This window comes from Schistocerca cancellata, chromosome 4 (genome assembly GCF_023864275.1).
Source record: "Schistocerca cancellata isolate TAMUIC-IGC-003103 chromosome 4, iqSchCanc2.1, whole genome shotgun sequence".
NCBI classification, from domain to species: domain Eukaryota; kingdom Metazoa; phylum Arthropoda; class Insecta; order Orthoptera; family Acrididae; genus Schistocerca; species Schistocerca cancellata.
The window spans coordinates 691,808,531-691,821,643 of record NC_064629.1 but is presented as its reverse complement, the minus strand read 5'-3'; the positions used below and the strand labels follow the sequence as shown (position 1 = coordinate 691,821,643).

General features: G+C 37.9%; 1 protein-coding gene across 5 annotated transcripts in view; it reads right to left on the bottom strand.

Moving 5' to 3' along the window:
- Window positions 1–12,852, bottom strand: part of LOC126184624 (BET1 homolog) — a 40,263-nt gene extending 27,411 nt beyond the window's left edge. The window contains exon 1 of one of the 5 annotated variants that reach the window (XM_049927088.1): window positions 12,699–12,852. The gene's annotated coding sequence lies outside the window, so the exon portion shown is untranslated. The other 4 variants (XM_049927089.1, XM_049927091.1, XM_049927087.1 and 1 more) reach the window with 4 other exon arrangements.
- Between the last annotated feature and the right edge of the window lie 261 nt (window positions 12,853–13,113).

Sequence of the window (13,113 nt, the reverse complement as noted above, 5' to 3'; positions counted from 1 at the left end):
TCTTACAGTCCGTGGACTTCATTCAAATGCGCCAAGAAAGGCACTGCTGGCCAAAAAAATATGTACTCATATTTTGAGGAAGAGTGAATAAAAAATGATAAATGGCAAACAAATGAAGATTACAAAGTGTTTTAGATGAGTTGCAAACAATTTTGGTAATTACAAGTTGGTGACACAAAAACACAAGTGAAATCCTTAACCCAAAGTACAAATCTACAAATAAAATACAAGGCAACAGCTTATTAAATTTCAAATCAGACAAAATGCCTCTACTTCCATCTCTAGTAAGGATCACATTGTTTATTACTGCTATTTGTTGATGCATCCTTCTCACAAAGAAATACTGACATGCAAGAAAAGAATTAATGTAGGCCACTTCTTTGAGCACAAAGGTGATACTCATGGCTGTGACCTTTCTGCAGTGCTGATGGGAACAGGTAATTTCAAGGCATCTTGTTTTGGAAAACCAGGGGCTCCACTGAATGAAATAATGAACCGAAAAAAATTCACTGACATAGCTAGTTTGAATAAAGATGATTTTATCATGTTAATAGGAGGATCAAACGACATCTATAGCAACAAGACGTACAAGGTTACAGCAGAAAAGAGGAAATGTTTAAGTAATTTAATTTACACAAATGTACTCGCGAATATCCCACATCATCATGATTTACCACCCTGGCGATGTGTGAACCACAAAATTAGTGCTGCAACAAGAATATCATTGAAGTATCACTCACTTTAAGAATCTTGTTACTGTAGACATAAGCAGCTTGGAGAGAAGTTTTCTTACAGTCCGTGGACTTCATTCAAATGCGCCAAGAAAGGCACTGCTGGCCAAAAAAATATGTACTCATATTTTGAGGAAGAGTGAATAAAAAATGATAAATGGCAAACAAATGAAGATTACAAAGTGTTTTAGATGAGTTGCAAACAATTTTGGTAATTACAAGTTGGTGACACAAAAACACAAGTGAAATCCTTAACCCAAAGTACAAATCTACAAATAAAATACAAGGCAACAGCTTATTAAATTTCAAATCAGACAAAATGCCTCTACTTCCATCTCTAGTAAGGATCACATTGTTTATTACTGCTATTTGTTGATGCATCCTTCTCACAAAGAAATACTGACATGCAAGAAAAGAATTAATGTAGGCCACTTCTTTGAGCACAAAGGTGATACTCATGGCTGTGACCTTTCTGCAGTGCTGATGGGAACAGGTAATTTCAAGGCATCTTGTTTTGGAAAACCAGGGGCTCCACTGAATGAAATAATGAACCGAAAAAAATTCACTGACATAGCTAGTTTGAATAAAGATGATTTTATCATGTTAATAGGAGGATCAAACGACATCTATAGCAACAAGACGTACAAGGTTACAGCAGAAAAGAGGAAATGTTTAAGTAATTTAATTTACACAAATGTACTCGCGAATATCCCACATCATCATGATTTACCACCCTGGCGATGTGTGAACCACAAAATTAGTGCTGCAACAAGAATATCATTGAAGTATCACTCACTTTAAGAATCTTGTTACTGTAGACATAAGCAGCTTGGAGAGAAGTTTTCTTACAGTCCGTGGACTTCATTCAAATGCGCCAAGAAAGGCACTGCTGGCCAAAAAAATATGTACTCATATTTTGAGGAAGAGTGAATAAAAAATGATAAATGGCAAACAAATGAAGATTACAAAGTGTTTTAGATGAGTTGCAAACAATAATGTCATGGGCCAAACACATACTACCGTGTAGTTTAAACTGAATAAACCAGAAGTAAATAATCAAGTCATCTGTCAAATGCAAATTATGAAACAGTTTAAACCAAAGAGGACAAAGAAGAATGAAGCAAAACTTGTACAAGCTCCAGAAGTTATCTCACCTATTACTTGTCACCAGCAAATAGATGCCACACACAAGAAAGACACCTAATTTTTTTTAGGGTATGTGCTGTATTCTTAGATCAAGAACTAGAAAGTGTTTCAGCTTAAGTTTCTAAATGCCCAGATTTTGTTGTATTACACCATAACATTCAGTCATTCACAACTAAAATTACCAGGTTGGAGGCATTATTCCAGTATAAACTAAATGTAGACATAATTTGCATTACTGAACATTGGATATGAAATGATGAAATAAAATTAACTTCACAAAAATATGAAGTAAAATTAACCTTAATCTCAGGATAAGCATTAGTAACCCATTCTAGGCAAGAGTTCTCCAAATATGGTGGCTCTGTTATCTTTGTGAAAGAGCAAATATAAATTTCTGTGATATCAATAAAAATTATATTGACCAAATTAAAAAGACTTCAAAATTTCCATTACTAAGCTGCCAGGACTTAATTTCATGATTATTAACATATATGGAGCAGCTAGTGGAAATCTTCCAGTCTTCGTGAGTAAACTAGAGGTTCTGCTGAACTGGATCAGTGCATTAAATACAAAGATAGTGCTTTATGGCAATACTGATTTTTTCAAACACAGTGGTAGCAGAGATGCTTTGATAGATGTGACCTACACATTCAATATGAACCCCACAATACACTGTCCAACAAGTTTCACAGAATGTACAGACTCCATCATTGACAAATATTCATCTCTTACACAAGTTACAAATTCACAAACAGAGTAGGTGCAGCTGCTGTGTATAGAAATGACAACAGGTTAGTAACATTTACAAAAAAAAGTAGTTAAAAAAAGAACTTTTTCTGAAGATAACATTAGAATTCTTAATTTCTTAGAAGCTAAGGAAAATTGGGAAAGCATCTAAATTCAGAGTAATGTGGATAGAATTTACAGGAGTTTTCAAAATATCTTTCTTTACTACTCCGAAGCACCAAAGACACTGGTACAGTCACGCGTATTCAAATACAGAAATGTGTAAACCTGCAGAATATGGCACTGTGGTCAGCAATGCCCATATAAGACAAGTGTCTGGCGCAGTTGGTAGATCAGTTACAGCTGCAACAATGGCAGGTTATAAGATTTAAGTGAGTTTCAACATGGGGTTATAGTGAGTACACAAGCAATGGGACACAATGTCTCCAAGGCAGCAATGAAGTGGGGATTTCCCGTATGACCATTTCACGAGTGTACCGTGAATATCACAAATCAGGTAAAACATCAAATCTCCAACACGATGCGGCCAGAAAAAGATCCTGCAAGAACGGGACCAGCGGCGAATGAAAAGAATCATTCGACATGACAGAAGTGCAACCCTTTCGCAAACTGCTGCAGATTTCAACGCTGGGCCAGTGTATGAGCCAGTCAATGAAACATCATCAATATTGGCTTTCAGAGTCAAAGGCCCACTCGTGTACCCTTGATGACTGCACAACACAAAGCGTTACACTTTGCCTGGACCCATCAACACTGACATTGGACTGCTGATGACTGGAAACATGTTGCCTGGTCAGATGAGTCTCGTTTCAAATTGCTACTGCTTCCCATTATATTTATTCCTTAATGAAATTTGTCATTAAAAATATATCACTTTTTCAAACCAACAGCTCAATTCATGGAATCAATACTAGAAATAAGAATAATCTCCACAAGGATTTAAAGTCACTTAATCTTCTACAAAAAGGTGTGCATTATTCAGGAACACACATTTTCAATAACTTGCCAGCAGCCATAAAAAGCTTAACAACCAATGAAATTCAGTTTAAGAGAAGCCTAAAGGATTTATTGGTGGCCAACTCCTTCTACTCCATTGATGAATTTCTTAGTAAAACCAACTTATTTGTGTGTGTATATAACTTCGGCACAATTTCAGTGCAGTAATGTGTTCATTGTAAATAAGTATTATAGTAGTTGTATTACATGTTTATTACCTTATAAATAAATAAATAAACTGTTTTATTTTAAATTCAGTGCATTAGTATTTGTAAAATGACTCTTTCATTAAAAAATGATGATCATTCCACTTGGGAGCTGTGGAATGGTACATTAGCTTATTTGTTTTAGTTGTAAATATTTGTCATGTATTGTTGTTTTTCTGACATGTTCTGCATCCTGGAGGACCTCCTCACTATGGATCAATTGGAATGAAAGTAAATCTAATCTAATCTGTATCAAGTGGAAGGACATGTACAGGTATAGAGTTAACTTAATGAATCCATGGAGCATTTGTGTCAGCAGGGGACTGTTCAAGCTGGTGGAGGCTCTGTAATGGTCTGGGTTGTGTAGAGTTTGTGTGATATGGGACCCCTGATACATCTAGATACAACTGTGACAGCAGACACGTATGTAAGCATCCTGATTGATCACCTGCATCCATTCATGTCCATTGTGCATTCTGACAGACTTGGTATATCTGGGATGCCTAGAATGTGCTGTTCAGAAGAGATCTCGACTCCCTCGTACTTTTATGGATTGATGGACAGTTCTGCAGGATTCATGGAGTCAGTTCCCTCCAGCACTACTTCAGATATTAGTCGAGTCTATGCCACATCGTGGTGCAGCACTTCTGCATGCTCACGGGGACCCTACATGATATTAGGCAGGTGTACCAGTTTCTTTGGCTCTTCAATGTATTTTAATGCAGCATTTCCAAAAGAATTACAAACTGTAAAATCTAACAACAATAAGCATTGGGTAACTAAAGGCATAAAAATTTCCAGTGATGAAAACAGATTTCTGTGGTACTGTTGTAAGAAATTTTGTGTTACCCAAGAGTTTGCAGATTATTCTAAAGCCTACAAAAGATGGCACAGTAGTCTGAGAGGCAAAAATTATGTGGAATGACAGTTTGGTGAGAATTTCATCTAACAAAATATGATCCATGTGGAGAGTTATAAAGAAAGAGAATTGTGTTCAGTACCAGAAAATGAGAATGTATCATTATCACCAGAAGGCACAAACGTCATAGACCCAAAATTAGCCATGACAAAATTCAATGAATACTTCACTTCACTAGCTGAAGACATCATTCAAGTAAATTGTAAAGGATCAGTCAAAAGTTTCTCCAGCAAATCGGTGATCTTGGATGCCTTTATGTATGTTTATCAAACAAATCCTAAGGAAATTATAAGCAAAATTAAATCATTAAGCAATAAAATGTCAAGTGCCCTTGATGAAGTACCTGATTTCCTATTAAAAGCATGTGCTCACCACATAGTAAAACTGTTGGCAAAAATTTTCGACCTCTTTCTCTCTAGAAATTGGTGTCTTTCCAGATACTCTCAAAATAGCAAAAGCTTCACCATCTCTAAAAAAAGGTTCTCCTGATGGAATATCAAACTACCGAATTGTGTCACAGTTAAGTTCCTTCTCAAAAATTCTACAAAACCCTTTTTATAACAGGTTTTTAAGAAAAACCCTTTTATAATAGGTTTTTAAGTTTCATAAATAAATATTCTCCTCTTAATGTACAACAACATGGTTTTAGAAAGCCTAAATCCACACAGACAGTGATTTCTGAATTCTTAGACTGTGCTTTGAAATCCCTTGATCAACATAAATTAGCTGCAGGTATTTTCCTAGACCTGTCAAAAGCCTTCAACACCTGGACCAGAGCAGTCTGCTTGAAAAATTACAAAGTTGTGGAGTAAGAGGTGTAACATGTGGCTGGTTGTGTTCATACCTACAAAAAAAAAAAAAACTGTAGGCAGAAGGTATCAGTTCAGTATGAATTCATGGCTAAGAATAAAACAAGACAACTCCTTCCTTTCTAGCAAATTACCAACAAAATGCAGCATACTGCAGAGTTCAATCTTAGGTCCACTACTACTCCTGATTTATGTTCACAATTTTGTTGAATGTACGAGATCTCAAAAAATTATTTGCAAATAACACCAGTGTATTGCCTACTGGATCCAGCCCAGAAGCCTTGCAGTCAACAGCTGGAGGTTCTATGAAAAGACATTCGGAGTGGTTCACCAAACAAAACTCATTGTAAATCCTGAAAAGACTGTGTGTGTCAACTTTTATTGATTTCCTCCATCTAACCAAATATCTATTCAAGTACAATCAGAAAATGATCCCCAAATATAAGTGTCACAAAACTTTTGGATCTGTGGATTCAGTAAGATTTAAAGTGGGACACAAATATAAATAACTTGTCTATGGAACTCTCATCCGTGTGTTATGGTTTAAGAATATTAAAGTCAACAACAAGCAAAACAATAGTACTGCAGGCATACTATGCACAGTTCCACTCACTGATTTGATATGGGATCATTTTCTGGGGACACTCAACTCACAGTGTAGATGTTTTTAGAATGAAAAAGAGTTCTAAGAATAATTTGTAGTCTTAAAAAAGATGGAGTCCTGTAAATCTCATTTTACTGAGATTGGTGTTCTGAATGTCCCATGTTTATTCATTTATGAAGCTATCTTGTTCACTAGAGACCACCTGTTGAAAACAGGCAAGCAACTACGGAACGAAAATGTACACCACTATTGAACCAGAAGGAAATCAAATATACATCAAAAATATCACACAATGACAGCCTATCAGAGGAGCATAATAATTGGTGTTATACTACATAATAAGATACCAGAAGAAATAAAAACTAGTAGATATCCAACAGTTAAAATTAAACTAAAGGCATTTCTAATAAAGCCTTGATCTATTCTCTAAAATAATTTCTGAATACGTAACAAAAAAGTTATTTAAAAGTTAAATTTTAAGAATAGGTATCTAACTTTAATTTGGATTATTGCAGCTTTCCTTTACCTGTTCAGTAACAATTTTACAGTTTGTGCTGTACAATAATACTGGATCAGTAAAAAAACAATCAATCAATCAGCATCGAGGATTGTTGGTGCTTATATGCAACAAAAAGTGGTGGGGGATAGTCTTTTGTGTCCAGTGCAGCCAATACCAAACTTTCAACTAAAATAATTCAGTGCATGGTGACACAGTCATAGCCATTATTGAACACTGCGCTTTATTTAACTATGCAGTATTCAGGATCTTTATGCTGAAAAGGGTGATGGAGTTTCTGGTGCCATCTACTCCTCAGAAAACAAACCTCACCATCCACAATGAAGAAAGCTGCTTGGTACAATACACAAAGCAAAGGTATAGTACCTGCACTGCACAAGATAGGTGCACCTTGCTCCTTCCACACTTCGTATCTGTCAACATCAGTCTGTGATGTATGTCACAGTATGCATTTTAGGGCCCATGTTCACTAGATTTTCTTTTTTTTTTTTTTTTTCTTTTGTCCATACTACCTTTTAACCAAACATGGAAAGCAAAGAGCTTGCAGTAGAAGAGATTTTTCACAGTATCAAAGCTTAAGTGCTCCTAGCTCTTAAGATACACATTTCAGAGCCCATGTTCACTAGGCTTTTCTGCTTTGGATGGTAGTTGCTGTCACATTGCTGAATATTGACCATTTCTTTGGGACACCCTATATACACTGAGGTGACAAGTCATGGGCTACCTCCTAATATCATGTTTGACTTTCTTTCACCCAGTTTAGTGCAGCAACTTGGCATGGCAAGGACTCAACAAGTCATCCATAAGTCCCCTGCAGAGATATTGAGCCATGCTGCTTCTATAGAAATTTAGAATTGCAAAAGTGTTGCTGGTGCAGGGTTTTGTGCACAAACTTCTCTCTTGATTGTGACCCATAAACATTTGATGGGATTCATATCAGGCAATATGGATGGCTAAATCATTTGCTTGAATTGTCCAGAATGTTCTTCAAACCAATTGCAAAGAACTGTGGTCCGGTGACATGGCATATTGTCATCAATAAAAATTCCATCATTGTTTGTGAACATGCAGTCCATGAATGGCTGCAAATGGTCTCCAAGTAGCTGAACATAACCATTTCCAGTAAATCATCATTCCACCCGGGCCAGAAAACCCAATCCATTCCATGTACACATAGCCCACCACATACGGAGCCACCTGCACCACAATCAAATCCTCCCATCATCTCTTAAGACCCGCTGAAATTGGAACTTGTCTGACCAAGCCACAGTTTTTCAATCGTCTAGGGTCCAACCAGTATAGCCACGAGCCCAGGAAAGGCACTGCAAGCTATGCCATGCTCTTAACAAAGGCACTTGAGTCGGTCGTCTGCTGCCATTAATGCCAAATTTTGCCACACCATTCTAATGATTAAATTTCTTGTACATGACATAGTGATTTCTGGTGGTATTTCATGCAGTGTTGCTTGTCTGTTAGCACTGACAACTCCATTCATACTCCACTGCTCTCGGTTAAATGAAGTCCAGCGGCCACTGCACTGTCCTTTATGAAAATGAATGCCTGAAACTTGGTATTTTTGAAACACTCTTGACATTGAGGATGTTGCAATATTGGATTTCCTAATGACTTCCAAAATGTCCTTGCACTTAGCTTGAACACCATTCTGTGTTGAAAGTCAGTTAATTTCTGTCATGCAGCCATAATCATGTTGGAAAACTTTTCACATGAATCACCCGAGTATAAATGACAGCTCCCCAAATGCACTGCATTTTAATGCCTTGTATACACAATACTACCACCATCTGTATACACTATGTGATCAAATGTATCTGGACACCTGGCTGAAAATGACTTACAAGTTCATGGCGCCCTCCATAGGTAATGTTGGAATTCAATACGGTGTTGGCCCACCCTTAGCCTTGGTGACAGCTTTCACTCTCGCAGGCATACGTTCAGTCAGGTGCTGGGAGGTTTCTTGGGGAATGGCAGCCCATTCTTCATGGAATGCTGCACTGAGGAGAGGTATCGATGTCAGTCGGTGAGGCCAGGTATGAAGTTGGCATTCCAAAACATCCCAAAGGTGTTCTATAGGATTCAGATCAGGACTCTGTGCAGGCCAGTTTATTACAAGAATGTTATTGTCATGTAACCCCTCTACCACAGGTCGTACATTATGAATAGGTGCTTGATCGTGGTGAAAGATGCAATAGCCATCCCCGAATTGCCCTTCGACAGTGGGAAGCAAGAAGGTGTGTAAAACTTCAGTGTAGGCCTGTGCTGTGATAGTGTCATGCAAAACAACAAGAGGTGCAAGCCCCCTCCATGAAAAACACAACCACACCATAACACCACCACCACCTCCGAATTTTACTGTTGGCACTACACATGCTGGCAGATGACGTTCACTCGGCATTCACCATATCCATACCCTACTATCAGATTGCCACATTGTGTACCGTGATCTGTTACTCCACACAAAGTTTTTCCACTGTTCAATTGTTCAATGTTTACATTCCTTACACCAAGCGAGGAGTAATTTGGCATTAAACAGCATGATGTGTGGCTTATGAGCAGTCGTTTGACCGTGAAACCCAAGTTTTCTCACCTCCCGCCTAACTGTCATAGTACTTTCGGTGGATCCTGATGCAGATTGGAATTCCTGTATGATGGTCAGGATAGATGTCTGCCTATAACACATTACGACCCTCTTCAACTGTTGGCGGTCTGTCTATCAACAGATGAGGTCGGCCTGTATGCTTTTGTGCTGTAAGTGTCCCTTCACATCTCCACTTCACTATCATTTTGGAGACAGTGGACCTAGGGATGTTTAGGAGTGTGGAAATCTCCCGTACAGACATATGACCCAAGTGACACCCAATAACTTGACCACGTTTGAAGTCCGTGAGTTCTGCGAAAGGCTCCATTCCTGCTCTCTCATGATTTCTAATGACTCCTGAGGTCACTGATATGGAGTACCTGGCAGTAGGTGGAAGCACAATCCACCTAATATGAAAAACCTGTTTATGAGGGTGCCCAGATACTTTTGATTACATAGTATATGTGCAAATCGCTATTCCATGACTTTCGTCACCTCAGTATACCTCAATGTATAATTATGTTCCTAGTGGCCTGATAATTTAATATAACTGCACATTTCCTTTCACAATGAGTTATGGAATCATTTTCTGTGGAAATTAGATGCACACGGAAAATATTTTCAGAATACAGAAGCACAATATAATAATTAAATCTGGTATGAACTCTGAAACATTATGCAAAGGCCTCTTCATAAAACTCTGTATTCTGACAACTACTTCATAATACACATATTTGTTGATCTCCTTTGTCATTGCCAATGTCTCTTTAACTAAATTGGAACCCTTGGGCCATAAACAAGCACTACAAAGACACCAAGGAGCTAACACTAGTACAAAAAGGAGTTGAACGCAATGGTACCCATGGATTCAACAATTGCTCAGAGAAAATTAATGCCATGTAGATAAAGCAGTGGACTTGAAGGCTGAATTACATTATTACACTACTTTCTGTTGGTCAGCTTCCCCTACTCTGGTGAAGAGCATCTGGGTCGACAGAAGCGTCCGATCCCACACGTCGGCTTTGACCCGTGACGTAAGGGTGTTGTGTGTGACGTCATGACGGCGCGGAGTTTGGTTTGAGTGTGGCTGTCTCCAGTTCTGTATTATCTTATTTTGTTTACTTTTCTGATCTGTTCGTTATATCTCGTGAGATTTTTTTAAAATTTAAAAACGCTTATTACTTATTTTAATTATGTTTCCTCCAATTTCTGTTTTAGTTTATTATATTTATCTTTCTGATCTGTTCGTTCTATCCCGTGAGATTTTTTTTTAAAAAAAGACAAGAAACACTCATCAGCTACTGAAGCATCTTTATCTTCTATGGGTTGCAGGGGTTACGACCCCTGGGGAGGTGGGTGGGTATTCATGCATGGCTGTCTTCTCTTACACGTTGTAGCTACGCAAGGCGTCTAAATTTGTTTATATTTAGTTTGCCCCCCACCCAAAACACCCCATTTCCTGCGCTTGTCCCGTTAGTGTCATTAGGCTTCTTGTGGAAAATGTGTGCGTTTGTTTTTGTTTCCGCCATATTTGTGACGTCATGGGTCAAAGCAGACGGGCGGGATCGGACGCTTCCGTATTTCCGAGCATCTTCACAGAATCTTTTAAACCCATCTTCACAGAATCTTTTAAACCTGATGTTTTAAGTTAGTTTGTAATTACAGTTAACACTGTAATACAGTGAGTTCAGTCACTTTGCAACAATACACTTTAATTAAAATAAATACACATATCTGACTTCTTTACACATCTGAGAGACCACCCTCCAGGAGATCCATGGAATATACTTAATGTAATTAAAATGTTCAAAAAGGACAAGAAGATACATCATTGCACTTGTGTTCGATACCTGAATGTGTGCCCCAATCTCCCTCTTACAGGTCTCTGTGAATCACCTATTAGCATTAACAATGTCATTTCTTAATCCATTCTCTCACATAGTCTTTTACAAATTACATATAACTTATGTTTGTGGGTTGTTATTTGCAAATATTCATTTCCCGTAGTTGGTGTGTACAATATCATCATTTAAAGTGTCCACAGACAAAATGACTACAAAAATAGGATGTTAAACATTAGTTGATAGTAAAACCAGATATACACCAAGTTCAAATTTAATTTTTGGTATACGGTAACCATGTCTGTAACAAATCCACACAAATCTAGATAGCAACATTGAAAATAACATTGAATGGAATTACATGGAGTCACAAACAACATTAAACCAGTTGTAACCCTTTTCAGTATTGTGTACATATAGAGATTACTGTTGGCTTAAAAAAACAACTTCCTTGCGAGAGAGATCATTTGTGTAACAATTCAAAGAATTGCTCCTGAACAGTATTATAACTGAAGGGATCATATGGCGTAAGAGAAATACCAACACAAAGCAAACCATGGATAGGAAGCAGGCTTGACCTTACTTCATCCACGGTGACATTCATTTCACCCGACGAATTATACAGACAATCACAATTTAAAGTGGAATCCTATTCATAGAGCAATTTCATTTTTATTCACAGAAAATGCTCTACCGTGAGTGAGCAAAAACTGAGAAGCCGATCCAAACAATACAGACTCTTGGTAGGAAACTCACTCTTATTGAAGAGAAAAATGTCAACACTTGTTCACATATCAAGCACCACGCTTTTCTCGCTTTTTATTTCACTCTATACAGAACTTCACAGAGTTAACGCATTACACCCAGCATTCGTAGCAGATTTTAATGTGCTTGCGTTTAAGCGACAGGCTTTAGACTTCGATTGCGTCAGCCTGTTCCGGTGAACAGTAATCGTATTGAATGTGACTCTACAAGTTTTCACTCGAACGTATTGTATGTGACTCTACAAGTTTTCACTCGAAATTTGAAAGCAGGTTATATACTATTTAAAGCAGAACGGTTCGGATTAAAGTTTGAAGATTGGTTAAAACACATATGTCGCGCTCAAAGAAAAATTCCAAACAAAAACTTTATAGTCGCTGTAAATATTTGAAAAGTTTTATGTTTTAGTATGCATAACGCTCTACTAACCTGGTCACCAATACGTTTGTAAACACTTCGCAAATATTAATTGAACCCTTACAGATGTAAACACTACACCTTTAACATTTACCACAAACACTGTTTCAAAACACCCCCAGTGACGCTGTCATAGACACGTCCACACAAAGTAACTTCTTTGAAAAGACACACAATGTGGGAAAACAGCTGATCACCTGTTCCAACTCGTGGCTAACCCCTACTGTCTCCAAGATCCCGAACTTCCACGGAAAGAACCGATAATCTACAACATCGACGCTGTCAGCAGCTGTGTCTAAAGTAGCAACTTTCAGCACTTTACTTTTTTTTCTAGATTGTTTTTTGTTTTGTTTTATGTATTTTATGCGTCTTACAACTCACTGAATGATACTCTGGCCATTGCTTACTTTATAGGTGCAGTTATTCGAGAAATAACGAAAGAGTTGATTGGGAAGAGAGTTGTACAGGAATTCTTTTCTTATCAGACCAAAAGCTGTAGTAGTATACACGCGTACTGTCTTCTAGGCCCGCCCCCACGCAAAGGTCTGTCTGCGCACATGACGTCTGCGCAGACAAATCGATACGAGGCATTATTGTCTTTTCTTACCAAGGCTAGAGTAGCATTCATGCATATTCATTTAAAGGCTTGTCCACACGCAACCGTCTATCTACGCACAAAACATCTACGCAGATAGAATGATGTGTGTGGATAGGAGATTTGTGCAGATATGAAATGTGCGCAAACGTGGAAGTTGGGAGTTAAAGACGTTTGAGCAAAATTGCTCATGTCTGTGGGCACCAACCACGTCTGCGCAGACAACT